At 46.6% G+C, this 27,812-nt stretch overlaps 1 protein-coding gene and 1 long non-coding RNA gene across 4 annotated transcripts in view; one reads left to right on the forward strand and one right to left on the reverse strand.

Annotated features, from left to right (window-relative positions):
- KAZN (kazrin, periplakin interacting protein) overlaps positions 1-27,812 on the reverse strand; it is a 1,084,458-nt gene that overhangs the window by 603,279 nt on the left and 453,367 nt on the right. The gene's annotated exons all lie outside the window — the stretch shown is intronic.
- On the forward strand, positions 8,105-12,673 carry LOC131492687 (uncharacterized). Its single transcript, XR_009252239.1, has 3 exons — positions 8,105-8,188; positions 10,443-10,547; positions 12,415-12,673. It is a non-coding gene; the product is annotated as an uncharacterized LOC131492687 (long non-coding RNA).

The following is a 27,812-nucleotide window of genomic DNA, read 5'->3' on the forward strand; positions in this document are numbered from 1 at the left end:
GGCTCAGGGCAGCAGCAGAGGATGTGGGGAGCAGTGGCCGGAGACTCAATATTTTGAATGCACAGCCAACAAAACGAACTGACAGATTGGATACGGGGTATGAAAGGAAAAGAGAGGGGTCAAGGCCAACGCCTGCATGCCAGAAGAACCAGGATGCCATCTTCTGAGAGGGGGAAGCCTGTGGGACAGAGCAGGCTCGGATGGGGAGGGAAGTCAGGAGCTTGGTTTTGGATGTTTGGAGTTTGCGAGGCCTCCCAATCGGGTGTATGGAGTTCAGGAGCACATTCTAGACTAGATGTATACGTTTGCCAGGACACGGATGGCAATAGAGGGCCAGGACTGGGCGGGTTTACCAAGGGAGTGGCGACGGAGACCCAGGAGGAGAGAGGAGAGGGCTTGCCGGCACTGACGGCTTACTTGCCAGCACTGATGGTCCCCCCGCTGGGGGACCAGCGGGGACTAGAGGAAATCTTCACGGGGCGAGGAACCTTCTACTTTATCCTACCATCTGTGGAGAGATTTGGAAGGTTTTCAGCAGGCCTGTCACGGACCAGGCTGGACTCCTATTACAATTATCAGTCATCGCACCAGGTTAAGAGACTATCTACGCAGGGGAAAAGCTGCAGTCCTTTCAGGGGCAAAGCCCTACATGACTGGCTCCCCCAACACTTTCACTTCCCTCCTCTGACCTCCTAATATGCCCTGAATTGTGCTCCAGCCACACACCGGCCTCCACACAGTTCCTCAAACACCGGGCTGCCCTGCCATGGGGTCTCTGCACGGGCTGTTTCCTCCACCTGGGATCCTCCTGGTTTACTTCCTCTCCTCCTCCAGCATCTTTCCCGACCACCCCTCACTCCCCGGTACCCCTTTCTCTGCATCATCTTTCTGCGTACGACTTCGCTCCATCCATCTGGCACACTAGACATCTTTATTTATTTATTGACTCCCGCCCCTTACTAGGAGGTCAGCCCCCCCGAAGGCAGGGATTTTGTCTGGCTCAGTTTTGCCCACCGAGTTCTGTTCTGCATAGGAAACAGAGGCTGGCCCGTGGCGGGCACTCGGCGAGTATCTCTACGGACTAAATCCACCGAAGAGTGTGCCCGTAGGACCGTAATCAAAAGCGTCCGCGAAGGATAAACGCCGAGAAGCAGGGTGCACTGTGTTTCTCCATTTCTTTTTTTCTCAGCCTCAGAAAACCATGGACTTTTCCACTTCTCTGAGAGTTTAACGGAGTGGTGGTGGGGCGGGGAGGGAATGAAAAGAGCAACAAAAAAACGGGAGGGAATGTGGGCTAAGAGCTCACTTGTTGATTTCAGGACTACAGTCATGCCACCATCTTTCGGGGGATGCGAGAGACAATGGGAACTTGTCATCCCACGTCTGGAGGTGACAGCAGTGCCCCCCCCCCCCGTAGGTCTCCTCCTCCTCTCTCCCTCCCCTTCCTTTCTGCTGTCACTTCAAATGCTGCCCCCTTTGACTTCTCTTAAATAGCCCGGTAGGACTATACAGGGAGAAGGTATGGAGCTCGCCTTTGAAAGCTGGACCAGTCGCGAGCCTCCTGCACACATCTCTCAGCAGGACAAGCATCCCTGGCTTCTCATGGCCAGCCTTGGGGGTGGGGGCTGCAGGGCACTGAGCTCAAGGCAGGTGCTTCACCGGTACAGACCCTGGGAGGCAGGGCAGGGGTGGGGGGAGAAGAGAGCGGCTGTTTGGCATTGCCCCCTCCTCTGCTTTCTTTAAAAAAAAAAAAATTACATCCAATTGATCACGTTGGAAAAAACTGGACAATTATTTGTACAATGCCTTGTTTCTGACGGCCAGAGGCGAGGTGAGGAAGAGAGAAGAAAGATGCAGGTCTCCCGGACTCTCCTCGTCTGGCAGAAAGCATCCTTTGCCATGATTGCTCAAAATTGCTCACTGGCCTTGGCGAGGACTTTCAAGGGAAGCCGAGGCCTTTAAACAGGCACATTTCACTGGCTTTGTTCTGAAAATTATCCTCATCACTGTAAATATGCTGCGGTCTTATGAGTTAAGGAGCCGTAACAGACTGGCAGCAGGCTCGAGCCCGCGGGCCGCGGGCTGCGGGCTGCGCGTGGGGTGCCTTTGAGCAATGGGGGGAGTGATTCTCAGATCATAAGCTGACATGGTTTTATCTAGAAGAGACACATGGCTCTCTGACTCACCGAATTTCCATGCGAGCTCTAACTGGGACGCACCAAGGGAACACGAGTGTTTTCAGAACCTGCTACACGGAGGAGGAGAATGAAACCCACTTTTTATCAAATTCCCCCGGAGGACAAAAGGTCTTGATTCAGGGTAGTTGGTGAAGGAAGGTAAAGCGTCAGGCAGGGAAATGGCGCTGAAAAATGATGATGATCAAACCAAATTAGAAACAGCTGGGTATGCCGGCGATGTCTCCGCACGGCGTCTTGGGCGACAGATAGACTCTGGGATCAGACGCACCTGAGTTAAACCCTGCTTCCTCCCCTGACCAGGTGTGCAACCCTAGGCAAGTGAGTTAACATCCTAGGGCTTTGATCGTCCTCCCGGTAAAAGGGGTCTAATAATAGTACCCACCTCTCAGGGCCGGTTTATGATCTAAACGTGTAAGTACTGGGCACAAAGAAAGCCCCCTCCAACTGCCAGCCTCCCCCAGCCCCTCACCACTGCCACCATCATCATCACCGTCTGATTTAACCTCGGTTCCACTACTTAGTGCCCAAGCGACTCTAGGTAGGACATCTCAGTACGTGTATTTGTGCATTAGCTCCCTCATTCGTAACATGGGGATCACAATAATATTTGGCTCATGTGAAATGAGGAAATTTGTGTGGAGCATGTGACTCGGTGGCTGCGGGCCCAACGTCCCATCGTTTTTAGGCCCTGCCACCATTCTAAGATGAGGCAGCCGAGGTTAAAGCGCTTGCAGAAAGGCAAAGATTAAAGGGGGGGCTCTTAGCTGCGACCTTAGGCCATGTGCTCCACAGCAGCCCCGACGGCCGGGATCTGGAGCCCAGCAAGAAGTGTTAGAAGATGCGGAAGCAGGGAAGGGGAGGGGAGGAAGCCAGGAGAAAGTCTACTGAGGAACGGGATGTCACTATAGGCCAGGGAGACCCTGGGAGACACGTGTCACACCTCTGAGCTGTCCCTCTGCAGTGTCAAGGAAGCTGGGGTGTTTATCTTCCTTCTGGCATTTGCCATGGCCACAGTTCTGGAGACTGGGAGTCCGAGATCAGGGTGCCAGGCAGGGCCGGGTTCAGTGAGGTCTCTCTCTCTGGCTTGCAGATGGCCACCTTCTTGCTGTGTCCTCCTTGTGTGCGTGTGTGAAGAGAGAGAGAGATCTCTGGTTTCTTCTTACGAGGGCACTAATCCCATCACGGGGGCCCCACCCTCATGACCTCATCTAACCCTAATCAAAGACCCCACCTCCAAATATCGTCTGGGGTCTGGGAGTGAGGGGGGTGGGAGGGGTGAGGGCCTCAGCATGTGAATTCTGGGGAGACAGACATTTAGTCTATAACTGCCAACTCCATATAACAGAAACTGCATGGATGAATCTCAAAAAATATTTTGCTGAATGGAAGAGACTGGGCACTAAAACTGTATCCTCTGTTTTTAAATGAGTTTCTAGGTTAAGGCAAAACTAATCTATGATGACAAAAATCAGAAAGGGGATGGGCCCTGTGGAGGATGGCTACTGACTGGAAAGGAGCCTGAAGGAACTTTCTGGGAAGGTGGAAATGTTCCAGATCGTGACTGGGGGGAAGGGTCCCGCAGATGTACATGTGCTCAAGGCTCACTGAACTGTGCGGTGGGACCTGTGCAGTCTAAGTGAATTCTACCTCCACAAAAATCAGCATTAAAAATAAACAATTAGGGCTAGGGGAGGAGTGTTGTGAAGTTCAGGGAGAACAGAGACTTTGTGTCTGTGTGTGTGTATGTCTGTGTGTGTGCATGTATGTGCACATGTGGGCACGTGTATATGTGTATGTAAGCATGTGTGTATGCACATGTGAGTATATGTATGTGTGTATACATGTGAGTGCACGTGTGTGTTGTGCATGTATACATTTGCATGTGGGTACACGTGTATGTGAGCATGCACGTGTACGAATATGTATGTATGTATGTATATGTATATGAGTGTATGTATATGTGTGTGTGCACATATGTGTGCACATGTGTGTGTATGTGTGAATGTATGTGTGTATACATGTGCACGTGTGTATATGTAAGTGTACGTATATATGTATGTGTGGGCATACATGTGTGAATGCATGTATGTGTGTGAATGCATGTATCTATGTATGTGTGTGTGCATGTGTGAACGCATATATATGAATGTATGTGCATGTGTGAATGCATGTATCTATGTATGTGTGTGTACATGTGTGAATGCATACATATGTATGTGCATGCATGTGTGAACACGTGTATATATGTCTGCGTGTGCATGCATGTGTGAATGCATGTATATGTATGTGTGTGCATGTGTGAACGCATGTATATATGTATGCGTGTGCATGCGTATGTGAACGCATGTGTATGCATGGACGCATGTATATATGTGTGTGCATGCATGTGTGAATACATGCATATGTGTGTGCATGTGTGAATGCATGTATATATGTGTGTGTGCATCTGTGTTATGTATATGTGTGTACACACACACACACACACACACACACACACACACAGTTACCTGGAAAGAAACCACAACCAATCACAACGGTGTATCAAAGAGTCACAGGAAGGTGCACCCAAGCCCTCAGCAGGAGCCCTATATGTGTGTGTGCTGGCAGGGGAGGCCGAGGGGGGTGCTGCCAGGACCAGACATGTTTGCGTGTCTGGGTGAACAGCATCCAGCCTGAGAGACTGGTGTGATTAGGGTACCGACACACATGGAGTTGTATCAGGGAGCTCCTAGCTTTTCTCTTCTGTCTTGGTGAAAAAAAAACAACAACAAAAAACTGCAGTTTCTCCGGGCAGCAGAATCGAACTGTGCTGTACATCTCACAATTTACGTAGTTGGTTTCATGTACTTTTGGCAGTCCCGTCACATTGCCAACAGTGACGAGAAAATGCTGTTTGCCTGCGAAGTCACAGGGGTGTGTCTCCTGCTCCCCCACCCTCCCCACTGCTGTGAGGCTCACGCAAAGTCCAGGGTTGAGGATGTGGGGTGAGAGTTACAGTCTTTGATTTCAGCATGGTTCTGGGTGACCTTCCTCTGCACGCCAGCGTTTGAGTCTCCCGTCGTCTGCCACACTGTCCCTACCTGCCCTCCAAGCAGGGGCGTGGAATGTCCCGAGGCTTGAGTACAGATGTCGCCTCCATCACTACTGACAATATATACAATACACAAGCTAAGAAAGCTTGTTAAGTTTGGTTTTGGATAAGTCAACGAGTTTCACCTTTTGTAAGACAGACCCCAAAATGCCCATCTCCGATGGCTACTCTCAGGGTTGAATGAGAAGCTATCGCCACGGCCAGTGCGCCAGGTGAGTGCTGTGGGCAGAGAGCTTCTCTCTACCGCACTCTCAAAATCACCGCCTGATCCAGCTGTGCTGGCCTGTCTTTATACGCTTTCTTCTTCAATGTACTCATTCAATCGTTCACCCATTCGTTCACGTATTCATTCCATCACTCAATGAATATTTATCGAACATTTATAATTACAAACTGTGTAAGACCCCTGAAGAAAAGGAGCATAATTTTCTGGTTGTGTAACTGCAGCGCTTGACTAAGGCTGTAGGGTCAGGGGGGCTTCCCTAAGAAGGGGGCATTTGAAGCCGAGATCCGAGCACGGGGAGGATAAGCATCATGTATGTCTGCCCATTCCAGCCTCTGCGGCTTTGCCCAAAAAAGGAGGGCTTTGTCCTCTCTCCTTTCCACCAATTCCAGTCCTTTAAAGACCCAGCTCGATTTCTGTCCTCTCTGGGAGTCCCTTCCCAACAAGGCTGCCTGTGCCCAGCACATGCTGAGGGGCCCTTTAGGAATTGGAGCCGGTCTCCCACAACCCACAAGTGAACAGAACGTGCTATCCTCTGTCTCAGTTGTGTGTCTCATCTCCCCAGCCTAACTATGAGCAGAGAGCAGTGGCTGTCCCCTCCACCTGCCTCTCAGATACCCTCCATGATGCTGGCCACCAAGAGGATAGAGACTATTTGCTGACTCAACCTCTGTGTGGCCAAATGTCACATCACGAATGAATGATGTCAGCACCGGCTGCGCACAGAGGTGGGGTGGTATAATTAAGACCCTGACAGCCCTATCATTCACTGGCTAATTTGTTCTTTCAATGAGTCTTCCCTGGCTATAATCCATCAGGGGCTATTCTAGATGCAAGGGGATACATCAGGGAATCAAAGATCCTTCCTCTGGATGAACTTCGTGTCTGGCAGAGCCCAACACAAAGCAATCAACATATAAATAATTTAATTCTATAATAGGATAGAAGATGATAAAAGCAAAAGGAAAACAAAAATTGGCCAGGTGACAGAGTTTGAGAGGTCACAGGGCAGAGGTTGTGGCGGCAAAAGGTGTTACAATTTTAAATAGGGAAGTCATGATAAGTTTCTCCGAGAAGATGACATTTGAGCACATTCTTGAAGTCAGACATGTGCTCACTTGGGAGAAAGTGTTCCAGATAGAGGGAATGGTCCGTGCAAAGGCCCTGACGCAGGAAACTGAAACTGCCTGGTCTGTGGGAGGACCAGCCAAACAAATGTGGTTAAAACTGAGTGATCAGGAGATATGGGAGTGGAGGTTGAGGAGGAGATAAGGCAAAGCAGGACCATGGAGGACCTGTGGGCCTCACAACATATTTGGCTTTTACTCCTGGTGAAACGGGTTTGTGTCCTAGCTCTGTTAGCTGTGGGAACCTGGGAGATCAGTTCAACCCTCCAAGCGTAGTGATCTCATTTGGACAACAGCAATGATGCTGCTCCTGGTAACATCAACTCCATCACAGGTGGCTGTGGTGGGAATGACCTGAGATAAGGCTCTCAGTCCAATGATCGAAAGCCCATAACTCCCTAAATGGGACACAACTGTTCGCATTTGTTATTATGGTGGCATTGCCATTTCTATGATCTCTATTAATTTTGGAAAGGGAAAGGCACTACCCTTTAGTGAACACCTTCTGTTATTCACAGTAGGTACCTTCCCTGAAATCCCAACTAAGCCACCTCCCGAGTCCTTGGGAGAAGAGGTCCGACCCCTCTTTTCATTGATGAGCAAACCAAGGTTCCAGAGAAGTGAAGTGACTGAGGGTCCGACAGCCAGTTGATGGTTCAGCAGGACTTTGAAGACTCACCACTTTGTACTCAACTGGAACAAGAGGTTAGGGAGCAGAACATAACTGCAGCATTAGAACGTTTCTGCCAATGACGCCCTCACTGACAAGAATGCCCTTTGTGTGAACAGAGTGCAGAGACCCAGGAGGGCCGTGCGGAGACCCATTCCTTGGAGATGCCGATGGGATTTCACATGGCTGTTCTTAGGAGTGTCCATCGTCTCCATTCTGTTCATAACTTAAACTCCAATTTTCTAGAGCTTTGCTGGAAGATTCTTGTTATCGGAGAATAGAAGCCATCATGAATTCTAAGTACCAGTACAGACCTCAATATTTAGATACTTCCTGAAGCTATTCTGGCCACACCATGGAAAGGAAGAGGGGTGGCTTGGGCCTGGGTCCAGTATTTCTGCTCTTGTCCAGAAGGAAGAAATATTGGCATGTATGTATAACCAATTTAAAGGCTTTGCAGAATTTAGAAAAAAATATCTGTATGGAGTTAAATTTGAGCTCAACATAATGAATTGTTGGTACTGAATTCTGGTTTGATCTGATTGGATGTAGCTATTTCTCCACACTTTTTTTTTAATGTCAGAACTTACAAGGACATTTTAGAAAGCCTTAAAGTTTCTGATTTGCAAGGACATTTGAATTGGGGGGGGGGTGACATGCCCCACAGGACGTGTATAAGCACCCAAGCTACCATATGTGCTCCCTCAACTGAATGCATGGGCCTTTCTGAGCTCATTTATTAATCTGAACTCCTGAGCTAGCACCTCAAAGAGTCATGGAATGTTCTGGAATGTTCTGGAATCCATTCTGAAGAGCCTGAGCTGCAGTCCATCGCAGTAGAACACATTAGGAAGAACATCGTCTGAAGTTCATTTACAGGTGATCCACTATGAATCTGTGTAATAATTTATATTAACAAAGACCTAGAAACTTGAACACAACTGCGGGATGAAGAAACCTGCAAAATTTTGCCTTGACATGAGCCTGGACTTGTGTGCGGGCAGCAAACACCCAGCAACCACGTTCTCCCTAAATTGGAACAACAGTGCAAATCCACAGTGACCATCAATTCTGTATGGACTACACCTTGGACTTACACTGACAAATATATTGATCACATACCCAACACATCCACACATGTATTGAATGCTTTTCTATCTGTGACTCCTCTTTCCGGTTGGTCAAATGGCTGATTCTTGAGTAGTCACACACCACTGATGTCCCCCATGGAAAAGGGCGAACCACAGCTGGGTCAGCCTGGTGTCTCAGCCCCCTACTCATTTGCTCATTTGCCAGATTCTGGGCACATAGTTGTGAGGTGGTCAGAAAAAGTCCCTTCCCTCATAGAAGTGGACCATCAAGTGGGGTTGAGGGGAGGAGACAGACAACAAACCAAAAATGGGTAAGTCCTGGGGTGATGTATACCATGCAGGAAAATACACTGGGTGAATGTCGCAGAGTCAAGGTAGAGGGGATAAAGGATAAAGACTTGCTGTTGTAGACAGTTGTCAGGGTAGACCTTTCTGATACATGACACTGGAGCAGAGTCCTGAAGATGCTTGGTGTTTGGGGAAGGGCCAGGAGCCCCATGTGGCCAAAACAGAGTGGGCAGGGGTGAGAGGAAGGGAGAGGAGGTCAGGGAGGTCATGAGGCTGTACAGACTTTTAGTCTGAGGGAGCTGAGAGGCCACCCTGTTCAAAACAATCTCGCACTTAAGCTGAAATTTAAAAGATGGGATGGGTAAGAGGGGTGCAGTATAGGGTGTTAGTCAAGGGCGTGGAATCAGACAGACTTAGGTCCGAATCCCAGCTCTGCCACCGACTAGCTGGGTGGCCTGGGACAGACCATGCAACATCTCTGAGTCTCAGTTTCATCACCTATAAAATGGGGCCCATAATGCCTCCCTCACCAGGGCCATTGCAAGGACCAAAGTAGATAGTGAATGTGGACCATCCGGTTCAAGGTTGGGTCCCCAGGGCTTGAGAGATGTCCCAGTGTTATTGCACTGTTGTTTTTATCCTTTAGAGATTTGACTCTGGTCCCCAGCACCCCAGCTAGGGCTTATGATGTCATGGCAGGGCCTTTCCTGGGACTCTGTGGGGTGAAGATGTCATGGCAACTCTTGAGTTCACCAAGAACCTCCTTCTTGGTAAGCTGGCTCCCGGAGAAGCAAGGGAATACCACGGCTGGAGCTCTCACTCGGGAGATGAAGAAGACTACCCAGTTTTCTGGATGCCCTCAGCTATGGCAGGAGCTTCCTGCGGCTTTGGAAGACGTCGGGGCAGGCTCCATTTCCTGTAGCCTGACCCCAAAGATAAGCATTCAAATGCCGGGGGAGAACACGGGCCTGTCGTGGCCAACCCTTGTCCATCTGGGTTCAGGCTGGCCTTCGGTGAAGTCATGGACACAGGAATGACCCCTTTTGTCCCGCTTCAGGTCTGAACAGGGCACCTTCAGTCAGTCCCCAAAACCCACCTGGTCAGATATCTTCAAGGGCCAGAGGGAACTCCGTTTTGTTAAAGTGACACGGTTTTTCATGATGTGCTCCTAACAGAACTTTCCAACCTGCTGGAGAATGCCCAAAATCCAAAGCTAATGTAAGAAGGGCTTATATTAAACCAAAGCATATTTGTCAATCCAGAGATCAGGTTGGCAGTGGCTCAGCAAGCAACAGGGACCCGGAAATCTATCTGGTCCTTCTTTCCTCGGGCAAAGCAGCTGAGGAGTCTTTAGCAGGACCACCTGGAGGCTGGGCCAAAGACGTAAGAAATGAGAGTGGCTTGGAGGTGTTGGGAGAATGGTTTAGATGAGCAAAGGGGTCCTTCGCAATATAAACATCTTGAATATCTCCCTGGTGTTTGCCCTTACAAGGTCTCCTGTGTGTCTGTGACTTTTGGGACCATCATGTATAGGGCAAGTTGTGCACTGCACAATTCCAGAGGGCACCCTTTAAGTCTGCGTCCATGCGAATGGTCCTCAACAGGATGTGCTGTGGTGGCTGTGAGCAGTGTGGGTGAACTTCGTCTTGCAGGCAAGGGGGCTCGCTTGGTGGGGAGCAGCGTATCTTGGTGAAAAGGGCCTGGACCATGACCTCAGACCTGCGCTTAAATCCCAACCCTCTTATTTGCCACAGACTCGCAATGAAGGGCCTAATTTCTCTCTGTCACAGCCATCTGATCTGCAAAATGAAGTAATTCACCTTCTGAGCTCTGCCACGGAGGGGATGGAATGAAACAAGGTATATGGACTTTAATAATCTTGAGGGTCCTCTCTGTGGAGCGTAATCCTGGTGCCATTACACACTCTGTGATGTGTGGACCCTCATTCCCTAGCAAAGACGGTTGAGATTTAGAGAGTTTAGGCAGCTTGCCCAAGGTGGTCACGTTAGTTGGGCCCCTTTCGATTCTGTCAGAAAGCCAACTCAAACTAGCTCAAGCAAAAGGTTGGATTTTGTTGTGTCAGGTCATAGAAGTGTTGCCTTCAGGCACCTCTGTATCTAGGTGCTCAACGTATGTGCCCAGCAGTCCAGCTTGCCCATCTACTCTGGGTTCTTTGGCTGTTGCCATGGTTGCCTTCATTCTCAGGCAGGGGCTCTTCCTGTGCAGACAAGGCTGGTGTGGCCAGTTTCTGGCTTATGTGGCTTTTTAGTGCCTGCCTTCTCCGAGAGAGAGAAAGTCCCTCCTTCACAACAGTTCCAGCCAAAGTCCCAGGAGACAGCTTTGACTGGCCAGGCCTGGGTCACAGGCTCACTTCTGGAGCCAGGGTGTAGGAATCAGGCCACGGGCAGCACATGGAGAGGAATTAGATTCCAAAGGGATTGGTCCACTGTGGTTCCACAGTGGATCCATGCAGGAAGGGGGTGCGAATCCAGTAGCCCCTTTGTGTCAATGAATGGCGTCTGCCAAATACACCCACCGTGTTACCGTTATCACCGTGACTACCTGCCTTGTGGGTAACTCAGGTCTTCAGAAGCTTGAATTTCTGGATAGCATTTGAAATTTTTCCTAAGAGGTTCTGTACCTACTAGGAGTGGCCCTATTTCTGTGCCAGAGGTGTTTTAACAGGAATGCAAATTAACAGATGTGAACACACAAGAAAAAGTATAAAAGTGACTGTGATGCCAACTATTTCAGGATACCATTACATCATGACCCTACGGGAAAAAAAATGAGACTATACGCTATTTCCTTGTGTTTTACAGAGGAGGAAATAGAGAAGAAGTGTTTAAATAATCTGACCAACTGCAACCTGAGGTCTGTGTTCAGGCAAGGACGAAACCCAAGCTTCCCGATTCGCAGCCCAAAACTCGTCAATGGACAATGTTTCTCAAATTCTATTCCAAGGAACGCCAGGGTTCCAAAAAAGTGCATTGCTGGTGGCAGGTGATAAGCAGGCAGGGCCTTAGAATCTTCCAACCAGTTTCCATGGGACTAGCTCCTTGCCTTTTCTGCTTATAGAAATAATAATTTGTGCAAGTTTTTAAAAAATGTTTATTTATTTATTCTGAGAGAGAGAGAGAGAGAGAGCAGGGAAGGGGCAGAGACGGGGAGAGAGGGAGAATCCCAAGCAGGCCAGCAAAGAGCCCAATGCAGGGCTTGGACCCATGAACCGTGAGATCATGACCTGAGACGAAACCAAGAGTCGGACACTGAACCAGCTGAGCCACCCAGGTGCCCCAATAATAATTTGTGCAGGTTTTGTGTGGAAAAAAGGTTTCACTGTTCTTAAGAGTTACAAAACCATTGCTGTAGACCAAGTAAGCCCCGAGACAAAGAAGCCCCGACCTATTTCATAGTCAGAAGTTGAACAGAGTCGGGGAATATAATCAGATGAGCTTCCATAGGGGAAATGCTTTTTCTACCAGAATCCTAAGGGGAACGTAAGGGACTAAAAGCTGAGCTTAGGCAATGGTCTAAGAATGTTCACATGGCCCACAGAAGGATGGTCTGCAATCTCTCAGAGACCCACCTCCCTCCTGGACCACACAGTAGAAATTCACCAGCGGTGAGGCTTTCGGCGTATTACATTTCTGGGCATAAGGATGTTACATAGATACTGTATGGCTGAATTTGAACGTAAGGCATCATGTGTTTTTAACCCTTTAGGGGCATCTGGACCAACTACAACCATACAGTGAGATTCTTCAGTTTGGTTTTCTTCCCTTGTATGTACAGGAGAAAGATAGTAACAGAAATAAAATGCAAATACCTGCTTGGCGTATATCACCAAAAATAAAGCTCTAGAAGGGCAGGATGCTGCCGACTGATGCTGGAGTGTCTTATGCACTGTGTGGCCCTTTGCTCTGGGCCAGGCTAATCCTGTAAGTCTTCTGCCTATGCTGTTGGAGGAAACGGAGGTCTCCTCCCCACTGGGCTTGTTACAGTGATCGTTCCCAGGGCAGTTCGCTGAGTAAACACAGATACACACGGATGTCCTTCGAAGCATACTCACATCAGATCTCATCGGAACACAGAATCTGAAACTCACCAGCCAGAGCCAAAACACCGGCTACAACTGAAGTTTAAAATAACAAAGGTAGGGGCGCCTGGGTGGCGCAGTCGGTTAAGCGTCCGACTTCAGCCAGGTCACGATCTCGCGGTCCGTGAGTTCGAGCCCCGCGTCAGGCTCTGGGCTGATGGCTCAGAGCCTGGAGCCAGTTTCCGATTCTGTGTCTCCCTCTCTCTCTGCCCCTCCCCCGTTCATGCTCTGTCTCTCTCTGTCCCAAAAATAAATAAAAAAAAAAAAAATAAAATAAAATAAAATAATAAAGGTAAAAGTATGGATTTGCCCAGTTTCTTCTTCTTCTTTTTTTTTATTTTTTTTAACCTTTATTTACTTTTTTGGCACAGACAACGGACGGGAGAGAGTCAGACAGAGCGGCAGGCACGGAATCCGAAACAGGCTCCAAGCAATGGGCACGGAGCCTGACATGGGGCTCGAACTCACAGACCGCGAGACTTCGACCTGAGACGCAGTCAGACGCGTAACCAACTGAGCCACCCAGGCGCCCCTGCCCAATTTCTTCTTTGCTCGCTGTGGTCTGGTTGAATGGGTTCCTTCACTGATGAAATTCCTCAGAACTTTTGCTCTGCCAATACACATAGAGAATACCAAAGACAGACCTTCCAAATCCCAGTCACTGAGGTTTTAAAGACTCATTTTGCAAAGTGATGCCACTGGTTTTAGAGAATTAGCCTGAGATCCCCCAGTACCACACGCGTATTCATTACTTCATTATGTACACCTTCTCATTGGGAGGTCATTTCCCGCATCATAGGAAACCACCTGGAACACGGGTTGTCGCTGAAAAGCTCATTTGTAGCTGTTCATTTAGACGCTGGAAATGTCTAAGAGACCCTAAACCCAGCGCTCTACAGGGCAGTTAGGGGGTCCAAGGCCCACGTCAGCATTTTGAAAAGAGACACACACAGGAATTTTCTGGCTCAAAGGGCCTGGGAGACCCTTCTTGGAGAGTTACCATGCCCACCAGCACAATAAAGGATGTGTGAAGTTTTGGATAAAGACACCTGTTCAACCATATTCAACCCAGAAGTTTTCAAACGTATAGATCGAATCTGCTTATAATCCAAAGACTACCGTCTGGGAAATGTGGGTTATGGACCATCTAATATCTCAGGATCACAGTTCTGTCACTGTCCTAATAGGATAACAATAAATATATCAGCTGGGCTTAGTAGGGTGTTTATAGGAAAGAACGTTTCACGTGCTAACCAGGGATACAGACATGTGTCACCTCTCACGGTGGCTCTCCTCGTGTTCTCCTAGGATGGAGATTTCAAAGCCAGGGTTGGAAGATAGATCATCTCAATTAATACTTTAAAACTCACGGGGAGCTCTTCCCCGAGTACGTGTGAGAACAATGATTTATCACTGATAGAAGGTGATCACAACCATTTACATCCTCTTAAGGCACATTGTGGATGGATCCCTACACGGACAGAATATGCCCTAATCCCTGAAATCCAGGAAAAAGGCGAATTCTTTATGGAGCAGCATGAACAGGGCACAGGCCTCGGGCACTCCTGTCCTGTGACAAGAGAGGTACTTGGAGGGGCAGTGGCTTCACAGGCAGTAGTAAGATGAGAGACGGCAGGGTAGGGGGGAAAGAACACAGACTTCAGACTGAGATCCTGTCTGTCCCATTTTCCCGCTTTGTGACTTTGAGAAAGTCATTGGCTTTCTCCGAACCTCAGTTTGCTTCCCTGTGAGATGAGAATCAGAAATTATCTTTACAGGGTCGTGGTGAAGAGTAAAATAAGACATATTTGATAGTGTGTGGTTTTCACTGGCAAGGTATGCTCTGCATAGTGACCCAGGGCTACCAAAAGACAAACTTCTTCCTCTTGAAAATGCTCCATAAAACTCACATAAAGGGCCCCTGGGTGGCTCAGTTGGTTGTGTGTCTGACTTCTGCTCAGGTCATGATCTCACAGTTCATGGGTTCGAGCCCCGTGTTGGGCTCTCTGCTGACAGCTTGGAGCCTGGAGCCTGTTTCGGATTCTGTGTCTCCCTCTCTCTCTGCCCCTCCCCTTCTTCCACTCTGCCTCTCTCTGTCTCTCAAAAATAAATAAATGTTAAAAAACAAAGAATGAAGACTACAGGATCAATTGTCCTTCCCCATATGCTTACTGAGCACTCAATATGGACGACTGAACTTCAACAACAAGCCGGGGGCGTTCAGACAAGAATTCCCAGGGGAACAGTTCCTGGGTGGGGAGGGGGTCATCACAAGCCTCCAACTGGCCACGATTTCTGCACACGCAGAAACCTGATCTTTATTTGTATTCACAGAAGAGTCCTGGTGATGTACTCTCCAAACACACGAGACATGGAGAGATGAACCAGAAGCTAATTTCATGACTTCCTGGTGGAAGAAAACCCTGACTTCAGCATTGGGGACAGCCCTTTGGCCTGCTTTACTTAGATCCAACCACAGACAAGAAGTCGCTTGGAGAGTATACACTCAGAAGACAGGAGTCGGATCTCCTAACAAATTCCTCCCTCTCGCCAGGAAAGTCGGATTAATTGTCTAAAAAACAAGGCTTGCTCCCTAGAAAGTCTCATTTTCCTCGCTCGGTGCTGATAAATTCTGACAAATTCCTAATCTCCAATTTCATTTTCCTTTTCTTTGCACAAGAGCACCAGAAAATTTACAACGTGCTTCCGTAGGTACAATTTTCCATAGAATTCTAAGCAGAATTTTTTTTTATTGTTTGTGCGCTGACGGTAACAACAGCAGCCTGAGTGCTTACTATGTGCCCCACACACTGTAAAATACTATAAGTTACGCTGTCTTCTTTAATCACCATAACAAGCCTGCGCAGCCCTAGACTTTACTGGTGGGGAAACCAAGACTCAGGGGGGTTAAGTAACTTTCCCTGGGATCATGCAGCTGTGAAGTTGTGAAGCTAAAGTCTAAACTCAGGCCTTCCCGACTTCTCATCCACTCTACCTTCAGTAAGATTTTTCCAGGGTCCTATAAGGCTCACCTCTGTTGGAACCACAGGCCATTTGAATGGCTATGGGATAAACCCTAGTTCCATTAGCAACTCTGGATGGAACATCTCCTGTGATGGACATGTCTAGGGATGCCAAATCTGTATATGTAGTTCTCTTGCAGTTTCTGTTACAGATGATGACACTTCCTGATGGCCCCAAAGACTGGAACCATTCTTTACGGTCCGCCTTACACAGCCCGTGCCTCGGGTATCCGCGCAGTCTCCTGCTTTTGTGCCAGCCAGTAGGGAATAGCTTGCTTCACTGATGGGCATTTGAAGTGATGTGTTTCATTGTCTCCCTGGCACTGTTTAAATGCACTGGATACTGAGAAGCCAAAGTTAGTTTCCCTAGGGACGTCTTCATTCACCTTTATGAGAAGGTGGAGGTCAATGGAAGCATCTTTCTTTCCAAATCAGCAGCGAGAGAAAGGTCAAGAGTCATACTACAGTGCTTTGCTTTTCCGAACAGTCGCATGGACTCAGTAGCCAGATGCAATGGGCTTCAAAAAAAAAAAAAAAAAAAATCCCCTACTTAAAGGCAAGGGGTTATCAGTTTAATAATACATGATGAGAATACCTAAGGGGCTATCATTTGTTTGTGTAAATGACAAATTTAAGCAATCATTTCTTTTTTTTTATGTTTATTTTTGAGGGAGAGACAGACAGACGGATTGTGAGCGGGAGAGGGGCAGAGAGAGAGAGAGAGGGAGACCCAGAATCCGAAGCAGGCTCCAGGCTCCGAGCTGTCAGCACAGAGCCCCACGTGGGGCTCGAACCCACAAACCCGCAAGATGATGACCTGAGCCGAAGTCGGATGCTCCACCGACCGAGCCACCCAGGCGCCCCAGCAATCATTTCTTATATCACCGTCTAGGTGAATGCTTTCTACTTCACTGCTGAAATGTCACTGTGGCACGACTGGACTGTCACTCGATGCCGTGTCAAGAAGTCGCCCTCCAGTAACATTCGGTGATATTTCCTATCAGGCAGAATCCATCAGTGTGCAGTCCTGCTCTGCAGACACGGCTGGAAGGAAGTGCAAATCGGTGACATCCCAGGGGCATCGGACACGGGACGGCACATAATCAGGTGGTGCCACACTGCTGACTCGGTCACGGGAATCCCCGCACGAGGCACTGCCGTATGTGCTGGCACAGACCCGGGGCAGCGAATCTCCAAGCAGCCCGTTGTGTCCTCCGCCCCTTGGCTACGCTTTCTCTGGCATGTGTTGTGTCTCCCCCTGGCCTGCCCACAGCCCTTGGAATCCGTCTTCGCTTCTTCCCCCCTTCCTCTTGTCAGACAGACTGAGGGGGACGCCAGTGACGTGCCTGGTGGCACGTGGGCACTCTTTGGAGGCGGGCACGCTTTGGAAGTAAGATTGTTGCCGTAGTGCGGGTTCTTCCAGCTGCAGATCCGAGGCAAGGACACAAGTGGAAAAGGGTTCACCGGGGAAGCAGGGCTAACACTGATAGGGAGGTGGGGAAGGGATCCGAGGGAGGGCAGACTGCCCACAAGTGTCTCCTAGCGTGGCACCCAGATGGCTCCATCGGCGAAGCCTTCGACTCTTGATTTCGGCTCAGGTCACGATCTCACGGTTCATGGGTTCCAGCCCCACGTCGGGCTCTGTGCTGACAGTGCAGACAGAGCCTGCTTGGGATTCTCTCTCTCCCTCTCTCTCTGCCCCCACCCTGCCTGCGCTCTCTATCAAAATAAATTAATTAACTGTAAGAAATTATAAAAAAAAAAAAAAAAGTGAGTCCTATTAAGCCTGCCACGTCGGATGGTGCCTGAAGATGAATCTTAGGGGAAGCTTCGGGAAATGGTGCAAAGCACAAGTTTCAGAATGATTCCGGCCAACTCCTGAGGCCCATGGGTTGATGGCTGCACTCCTCATTAGCACAGCTGGTCTACCACTTGGAGGCAGCACAGCTTTGGGCGGTTCTGGTGGGAGAGGGGAGGAGAGAGGGAAGAGCCTTCATCAGCACAGAGATGCAGCTGGAAATCAACTGGAGCACCCAGAAAGGTCCGCAGGACACGGACAGGGCAGCGACTGTCCGTTTCTACCCGCTGTACATGCGGTCACTTTCTGTTTTCTAGAGCAAATCTATCCAAGATCGTCCATTTTGCCTCCAAAACATTTCTTGGTCCTGTCCACTTCTCTGCCTTCTACGGCTGCCCTAGTCCTAGTGAGTCTTATCTCCTCAGTGTCTGGATTAACACAACAGCCTCTGGGCTGATTTTCCTACTTTGACAAGTTTCAAAAAAATGTAGGGGACGATAAAATAGTTCCTGCATACTGGGAAAAACAAAGAGAATCATGTCGCGGCCCTATGTATCCACCATGGAGCTTTGCCGCATCTCGACACATCTTGCTTCCCTTCCTTCCTTAATGGCATTAAAGTTTTGTAGATGCAGCCGCAGCTCTCTGCGTGTTATTTCTTGATCTCCTTCTCCTCCAATCCTCCCAGGGGAGTCGAGGTTTATCACTGCCACGCTGGCTTCTCTATTTTTGCTGCCTGGGTATGTATCCTATACACGTAGGTATGGCACGTGTATATAAGGTGGCTTCCTTTTTTTTTTTTTTTTTCAAAATTACTAAATTGACATCATTCTGAAACTTTTTTTTTTCTTCTGGGCATTACATTTTTGCAGCTGTATCCCCACTGATGCATGCAGCCCCCATTCGATCATTCTGACTGCTGTGTAGTATTACAGTGTGCAAAGGACACTGCAAATTTTCATCGTTTTTTCTGTTAGTGGGTTACAGACCCGCCCCTCTCCCCAAGCACCACAGAAAGGTTTTTTCCCCCCTATTATGGATAGTGCTGCATTAAGTATTTTTTGGCTTTACCAGTTTCTTTATAAGCACGCGGGAATCTTTTTTTGGGTATATTCCTAGAATTGGAAATGCTGAATCTTAGAATATATGCATCCACAGTGTTACTAAATATCGCCAAATTCCTCTCTAAATTGAACTAATTTGCTCTCCCACGGACAGCATAGATGGAGCTCTGTTTCTCTACCTCCTCACCAACTCTTAGTGTTGTCATTACTAATTTTTGCCAGTCTGGTCCAAAACATGTCATGAGCCTTGGACGTTACTCTTCCCTGGCTTTCTGCCCCTCCTGGAGCATCTGGACAGATGCCCCCTGCCAGGGTTGACAGGGGTGGAGAAGCTCCCCTTGCTTCACCAGGCACTGCCCTGATGACTGGTGAGGTCTAACACCCTTCTTCTGTGCTTATAGGCCATTCAGGTCTTTTGGGAATTTTCTATCTATACCCTTTATCTTCAATACTATCATATTATCCAGCTTCTTCTTACTAATTCATGTATTTTTTCAATATTCTGGATGCTACCTGTTTGTTTGTTTGTTTGTTTGTTCGATGTGTAAGTACCTATTTCCACTCTGGTTTGTGTTTTTTACTTTGTGGTGACTTCTGTTTTCTAGATATTTTCAAGTGCAACACAGTCAGATTTACCATATTTTCTTAATCATTAGTACATTTTGAAGAAATGTCATAGGACATTTTCCCATATTGTCTCTTAAATGTGTTAAAACTTCACCTTTTTACGTTAAGTTTTCTCCACTTGGGGTTGATTTTTACGGATTGAGGTAAGGATCTAATTGATTTTTTTTTTTTTTTTTTGCACGCAGAAAAATCGCAATCCCAGTTCTCCTTTTTTTTTTTTTTTGTCAGTTTGTGCTTTTTCTCACTGATTTATAATGCCACCCCTATCGTGGATTAAGTTCTCATATACATATGGGATTGGGTCTGAGAGCTCTGTTTCATTCCATGGATAGATCTGTCTATCTTCGAGTCAATATCATACTGCCTTAATTCCTACAACTTTATAGTGTCTATTTAGGAGGGAAAGTCCCTTCCCCATACTGTTCTTTTTAAAAGTTATGTTGCCTCCTTGCTTTTCTACATAAATTTCCATAGGAAATTCTGTGGAATTTTCTGTGGAAAATTCCGTTAGGTTCATGATTAGAATGATATTCACCTTATATACTGATTTGGGAAAATTTCCATTTTATTTATTTATTTTTTTATTTAAAAAAATTTTTTTTTAACGTTTATTTATTTTTGAGACAGAGAGAGACAGAGCATGAATGGGGGAGGGTCAGAGAGAGAGGGAGACACAGAATCGGAAGCAGGCTCCAGGCTCTGAGCTGTCAGCACGGAGCCCGACGCGGGGCTCGAACTCATGGACCGTGAGATCATGACCTGAGCCGAAGTCGGACGCTTAACCGACCAAGCCACCCAGGCGCCCCGAAAATTTCCATTTTAAAACATGGATTCTTTCCACTAATGAATATGGCCTATCATTTCCATTTCTCTGGGTCAATAAGTTATACGTTACTCCATAAAGGCTCATTTCTAGGCACCTTTAAGTTTTGATTGCTAGTGTATATGACATCTTTTGAAAACTATATTTTCTAATTGTTTTGGCTGATGTGTATGCTGACTTTCGTATATCTGAGCTCATTCCCAGCAAAACTGCTTAATTCCCAACTTAGTTTTTATTAGTTGGTATCCACAGCCTTTGAGTTTTCTAGGTGGAAAATTAATTGTGTTTTTTTTTTCTTTCTAATTCTTGAATATTTGAGCACTTTTATTTTAGATGTCTCCTGATAAAAGCAGAGAACATGTAGATTTCGTTTATTCATCAGGGAATCTGTCTCTTAAATGCTGGGATTAGTTTGTTTACATTGTTTGTGATTCTCGATAGAGTTGGATTTATTCACTGATACACTGGGATTTATTTTGCCCCTTATTTGTGCTCGTTGGATGTTGTGTGTGTTCATTTGACTCTTCCCCCTTTTCTTCCATAGTACCTACTGTATTGACCGTTCCCTTTTAATCTAACATATTGCTGGGGCACCTGGGTGGCTCAGTCGGTTAGGCTCAGGTCACAGTCTCACAGTCTGTGAGTTTGAGCCCTGCGTGAGGCTCTGTGCTGACAGCTCAGAGCCCGGAGCCTGCTTCAGGTTCTGTGTCTCCCTCTCTCCCTGCCCTTACCCTCCTCGTGCTCTATTTCTCAAAAATAATAAATGAAACGTTAAAAAAAAATAAAGAGCTAGGAAGGATACATCCCCATGGCTTATGGGCCTGGAGTCCTTCCGCAACATACAAATTTCAATACTCAGAAAATGCAGGCCCCAGCAAAAGTGGAAGAGTCTGCATAGAATGGTTAATTATAATCAAATCATTAGATTTCTCTCCTTGATAGGTCCCCACGAGGGTGTCATTCTTACCTTGTGCAAGTCCTGGCCCTAAGGACAGCTCCTTGAGAATTAGGGACCTTCTGCCTTAACTAAAGTCAAGCAAACCCCTCCCCCAGCTCCCTAGGGAGGTGATACACTGAGCTGAGAGGTATGTAAGTAAAAGCGACACACAGAATCCACACATAGTAACAAATAATGGAATCTTAAAAAAACAAATTAATTTTCTTATTGTGAAAACAATATAATCACTTTCCAGGAGCCCTAAAAATAGAAAAAAGAAACCAATCATAATTTAAGACCTACCATAAGCCGGCGTAATCATTCTAGCGCATATATGTCTGGCTTTTAAAATCATATTGAGTTACAACCCAGAAATTCTTTGCTTAGGAACATGTCCTAGAGAAGAATGGAGAGGTGGGTCCCAGCTGCTACGGACCAGCCTGTTCACAGGAGCGCTGTTCAAATGGAAGCACAAGCAGAGACCCAAATATCCATTGACGGGATGGACGCTCTTCAGGGCTGTCTCAATACCCACAACCATACGCAATGGCATGGGGCGAATGTTGCTAACACAATAAAGAGTGAACAAAGCAAGTCTAAAGCCACCATTTTTATGAAGCACAAAAACAAGCAAATCTAAGCAATGTTCGGACGCTCACACATGACTCCTAAAACGACGTAAAACAAACAGAAGGGACTGAGAAACAACATGCAGACAGAATTCTGCTGATTTGTGCAGTAATTACATACTGAGCACTTACTAAGTCCCGGCTCCCCTGATTGGTCTTCGTAGGCAGCGACTTATGCTGCACTCCAACTCTATGAGCTATTTACTACTGTCTAGAGATGAGGAAACCAAGATGCAGAAAGGGTAAGTGTGATGGGTAACTTTATGTGTCAACTTGACTGGGCCCTGGGATGCCCAGACGTTTGGTCAAGCATTATTCTGTGTGTTCCTGTGGGGGTGTTTTTGGACGAGCCTACTATTTAACTCAGTAGACCAAATAAAGGAGATTGCGCTCCTTTATTAGGGTGGGCCTCATCTAATCAGTTGAAGGCTTGAATAGAACAAAAAGGTTGACCATCCCCCTGAGTAAGAAAGAATTCCTCCTGCCCAACTGCCTTCAGACTGGAGCACTGGCTCTTCCCGAGTCTCCAGCTTGTCAACTCACTCTGTGGATCTTGGGACTTGTCTGTCTCCATAAGTGCATGAGTCAATTCCTTATAATAATAATCTCTTTCTGGGTATATATACACACGTCTCATCGGTTCTGTTTCTCTGGAGCAGCCTGACTAACAGAGTAACGTGCCCAAATGTCACCCAGCGAGCAGGTGGTCAACAGGCCTGCCGGACTTTAGAGCCAGAATGCTTATCCACTCCAACCTGCCGCCTCTCCAACATAACCTAAAACCACTCTCATAGGACCTCTAAGATCCAAAAATAATTTTATGTGTCAAAACTCTATAATCTGAACGGACAGGCCTTCTGAAAACCTATATGATTCTGTTTAGATGCTTCATGAATCATACACTTTCTTCTTTGCTGGGCATATCACCAATTTCTAATGTCACATTTGGACTCCAACAGGCTCTTGTCCAATACAAAGTATTCTATATTCCTCCCTGGTTTCCTTCAGAGTAAAAGAAAGAATCTGCATTTCAAATCATTGTGTTTGTTGTTATGACAACTCGCAGCCTGGATCTGTTCTGAGCAGCAGTATGCAAAGTCCCGAGGTTGAAAGCGTTCCATACGTGTAATTCAGGAGGTCTCGGAAAGAGGCAGTTCTCTTCACACACACTGCCATCCGCCCCATCCCACCCCAGACAAAGAGGAAAACGTTTCTTAGCTCCCTTGATGCAAAAATATATGAAACATAAAGATTGCACAAAAAGCATATAATAAGAGAGGCTCTCCCAGCAGGGAAGCTGGGCACTGGTGCTTTGTTCCACACCCGACTTTGCAACACTGCGACAAAATGTCAGGCAACAGAGAGCACAGCGGAACGTAATCCTCCAAAGGAATTCACTGAGGGTCCTTCAAGTCAACCCTCCTTAATCTTTTGCATATATAGACATCAATGACAACAGGTCTTCATTTGCACAAGTGTGTCTATGCCACGGTTTGGGTTTTGTTGTTACCTGTCGCTATTATGGCTTTGGAGAGTTGTCAGTTTATTCTTTTGTGTTAAGTACCATCTGGTTAAGTAGCCATTGTTCTTCTCCCATTTGTAACATCTGAAACATTTAAACTGTTTCCAGTTTTTCCCTTCTTTCCCAGAGTAAACAGTTCTGCAGCGAACATCTTCACGGATGTCCGGTTAGGCATACCTGGGAGAACTCCTCTGAGATGTAGGACAAAATCGCCGGCACCTAATACGTGCACTTTTTCATTTTCACCCGATGATATAACCAAATCGCTCATCAAGGGAGTTATTCCAGCATATCCTTCCAACAGTAGTGCATGGAAGGCCCCATGTTCCCACCCCCTCAGCCGTGTGTGACCCAATCAGAGTGTAAGCTTTCCCCAGCGGGTGGCAGTGAAATGACACCTGTTGCTCCTGTAGTTCCCAGCCGACTAGTGTGGTTAAGTCTCTCCTGCCACGTGTAGCGATGTGGCCAGTTTTCATTTCTTTTCTTTTAAAAAAAAAACTTTTAAAAATGTTTTTATCTATTTTTGAGAGAGAGAGAGAGACAGAGTACAAGCGAGGAGGGGCAGAGAGAGAGGGAGACACAGAATCGGAAGCAGGCTCCAGGCTCCGAGCTGTCAGCGCAGAGCCCGACGCGGGGCTCAAACTCACGGACCGTGAGATCACGACCTGAGCCAAAGTTGGATGCTTAACCAACTGAGCCACCCGGGCGCCCCTCATTTCTTTTCTCTTCTCTTTCTTCTGTTTTTGGTTGTTTGTCTTTTTCTTATTAATATGTTGAAAATTCTTTATGTATTCCAGATACTAATTCACTTATACATTGCAAATATCTACTCCCAGTCTGTAGTTTGTCTTTTAACTTTTTTTCACAAAGGTTGATAACTGAAATGAGCAAAATTTATTAATGTTTCATTCACCTGATGTTTGGAGGGGGAAATGCAGGGTCTTTACTAAGAACTGCTTCCCTAGTCTGAGGACTTAAAGATATGTTGTTTCATTTTCTTCTAATAAAGTTTTCTTTTTGCATGCATGTCTGTGATCCCTCTGAATTTTATTTTTGTGTATGGTGTGAGGTAGTGATATGGCTTCATTTCTTTTTCTTATGTGGAAATGTAATTGGCTCAGCACCCCTTTGAAAGATGTTTAGTGGTTCAAGTTTGCCCTATTAGCTTGCAATGCCCACTCTATCATGTATTAAGTTTCTTTAAAAAAAATGTTTTTTAATGTTTGTTTGTTTGTTTATTTATGAGAGAGAGAGAGAGAGAGCAGGGGAGGGGCAGAGAGAGAGGGAGACACAGAATCCAAAGCAGGCTCCAGGCTCTGAGCTGTCAGCACAGAACCCGATGCGGGTTTGAACCCACGGACCACAAGGTCATGACCTGAGCCAAAGTCAGGCTCTTAACCGACTGAGCCACCCGGCTGCCCCTCATGTGTTAAGTTTCTATATATGTTTGTATCTGCCTCTGACATCTTTATTCTCCTCCATCGATCCAGTAGTCTCTTTCTGTAATAACATCACACTGTCTTCATTATGATAACATTAGTCCTGGTAACAGTTCTTTCTTTCTTGTTCTTTTTCAGATATGTTCTGGCTATTATTCTTAGATGTTTACTCTTTTGTATGAATTTTAGAACGAGTTTCTCTATTTTTATCAAACTGCCCCCTACTCCCCCCCCCCAAAAAAAAAGCCCATTAGGACTTTGAACTGTTTTGAGTTTATGAATTAATTTGAGGGAGAGTTGATATTTATAAAATTTATCTGTTGAGCCTTCTCATCAAACAATATGATATGTACGTATTATCATCTACTTGAGTCCTTTATGCCCTTCAATATATAATTTTGTCTATAAAGTTCTTGCTAGGCTTTTGTTATATTATTCATGGTTAGGTCAGGTTATGAGCTTGCTGTGTGAATCCAACAAGGTAGAAGAGCTTAGAACACAGGTAGAAATGCTTAGAACACAGGTAGGAACTCAGTAAGTGTCAGCCATTATTAATATCTGTTGCCATTGTGAACAGGCTAATTTTCCTATTATATCTTCTAAGATATTTTATAGTTTATAGGAACTCTATTGATTTTTTTAAACTGTAGACCTTGTATGTAATAGCCTTTTGGGATTCTCTTTTTATTTCTAAAATTTTATGTGTAGATCTCTTTAGTTTTTGTGCGCAGATAGTCATAACTTCTGAAGATAATGAAATTATTCCCAGTTCTTGTGCCTCGTTTGTTTTTTTCTTATTTACTATTACATTGTATCGGCAAAGAATTTAAATACGGTGTTGAATAACACATGGGAAAGCAGGTGTCTTTGCCTGGTTCTGAACTTTCCTGGAAATTGTCCTGAACGTGATGAAAAGATGTGCTAAAACTCAAAGGCAGGCATCATACTTCAAGTATTTAAGCCCAGGGTCCAGTGGGGAGGAGAAATTAAAGCCTTACTGAGAAAACATAATTCGTTTGGTTCTTGAGGGAACGGAACCCAGGTCCCAGAAAGGGTGGAGAGCCCCGGCACATTTTCCTGCTCCCCGAGAGCCCCGCGAGGTCACCTGGTGCCCTCATCCCATCCTGTCCTGTTTAAAGGCTACGGGTGAAGGAGGCGACTTTGATGTCACCCACTGCTCTGCTTGGGAGAGTCAGGAACCCTCTCCTTCAGACCCAGCACAGCCTGGGAACCATCTCAGCCGTTTCCCAGGGGCCGTTTTAACACCCTCGCTCTCTCCTGGTTTGCACCCCACCACCCCACCCCCACCCCCCGGCTCATTGAAACTGTCTGAACATTGCTCAATGAAATGGTGCAGAGCAAGTAAAACCACAGAACTGAGCCACGCTGCTCACTGCAGAGATCGATTTTTTCCTCCCGCGTCCTCTGAGGACAGTGGTCTATTCTGGCATCACGGCCATCTCTGCCACCCCCATATTGCCCTGCCAGAGGCAGGCCAAACTTATCAGCTGTTTCCAGCCCATCTCGGGCTTGGTGGTCTTCTGGATACTTCTTCAGAGCCTGTGTGTCCAGCCTCGTGCGCCTGGATGCACCTGCCAACGTGTGTTCGCGACAGAAGCTAGAAATTGCTCTGCACTCTTCTAACCCTCCTTTACTTTCAAAGGATGCAATCACTCACTGCTGGGAGAAGGTTATAATTTTTACTTGTTAAACTTTACTTGTTTTTAAAAGTAAAAAAAAAAACCCATCAAGTATGATGTTTGCCTTCAAGTTTTAGAACTTCTTTTTATTGTGTTAAGGACAATTTTATCAATTTTCAGTTTGGTAAGAGGTTTCTATTTTTTTTTAATTTTTTTAATGTTTATTCATTTTTGATACAGGCAGAGACAGAGTGCCGGGGCGGGGTGGGGGGGGGCGGAAAGAGAGAGAAGGAGACACAGAATCGGAACCAGGCTCCAGGCTCTGAGCTGTCAGCACAGAGCCTGACGTGGGGCTGGAACTCACGAACCATGAGATCATGACCTGAACGGAAGTCAGACACTTAACCGACTGAGCCACCCAGGCACCCCTATTTTTTTTTTTTTTTCATGAAGTGTATTGATCACTTATTCTGGATCTACTGAATAATCATATTATCATTTTACTTTAATTGGTTCAGGTCTTGAGTTACACTGATTTCAAACTTTCATACCACCCTTGCATTCCTGAGGTAAGGCTCATTAGTCACAATGTATGCATTTCAATAATCTTCTGGATTCAATGTCCCGATACCTCATTTAGGATTTTCCCATCTGTGTTCTACATATGAGATTGACCTATGGCGATATGTTCTTGTACTGGAAGCTTCATAAAATTGGTCTTCCTCCCTCTTGTGTGCTTCTTCTGAAAACTTACATACAGAAGAGATCACCCGCTTTCCCAAGCTCTGGCAGATCTCACTTTGAATGCATTCTGGGCTCACGTTACCCTTTCTACCTGGAATCCTTCCTCCTTCCCCCACTGAAAACATTCTCAAGTTTCCGAGTCTTGCCCAAATATCGCGGCATCTGTGAAGCCGCGTTTGAACCCTCCCCCCTGCCTTCCCCTGCCGTCCTCTACCTTCTTTGGAAATCTACTAGGCTCACTCTTTCCCTGGCAGCCCCTGCTTCATTTTGTTTGTTTGTTTTTTGGATGTGACCTCACTGCCCTCAAAGTGCTGAGCACAAGGCCTTTCTCCTGGATGCCCCATTATGCAGGTGTCAAACGTCTATATAACATTACTGCACTCGCTCAGCATTTCCCCCACGCACACACACATATGCACACAAAGCGGATAGGAATATCATGAAAAAACAATTTTTTTAAATTGTTTAACCAGTTTCTGATGCTAATTCTTGTGATCGGATCACATTGAGTAGGGCCTCGCTCTTCTGCAAGAGGGACCCCAAAGTGACAGGCAGGGCAGCAGGGGCTGGGCCTGGGAGATTGTCACTAGGTAGCGGCATTTACTGAGGATTGACGGGCCAGATAAAGCTTCTGGGTTACATCCTTATCACGGGGGTTTATTACTCTGTACACCAGTCATCACAGAGCTTATTGCACACAACAGTGTGGCTTGGAGACAGCAATCCATTCCTTCCTTGCCTTCTCTGCTCGGCACGGGGTAATGGGTGGATGCCGACTG

The sequence above is a fragment of the Neofelis nebulosa genome, chromosome 2 (assembly GCF_028018385.1).
Source record: "Neofelis nebulosa isolate mNeoNeb1 chromosome 2, mNeoNeb1.pri, whole genome shotgun sequence".
Taxonomy (NCBI): domain Eukaryota; kingdom Metazoa; phylum Chordata; class Mammalia; order Carnivora; family Felidae; genus Neofelis; species Neofelis nebulosa.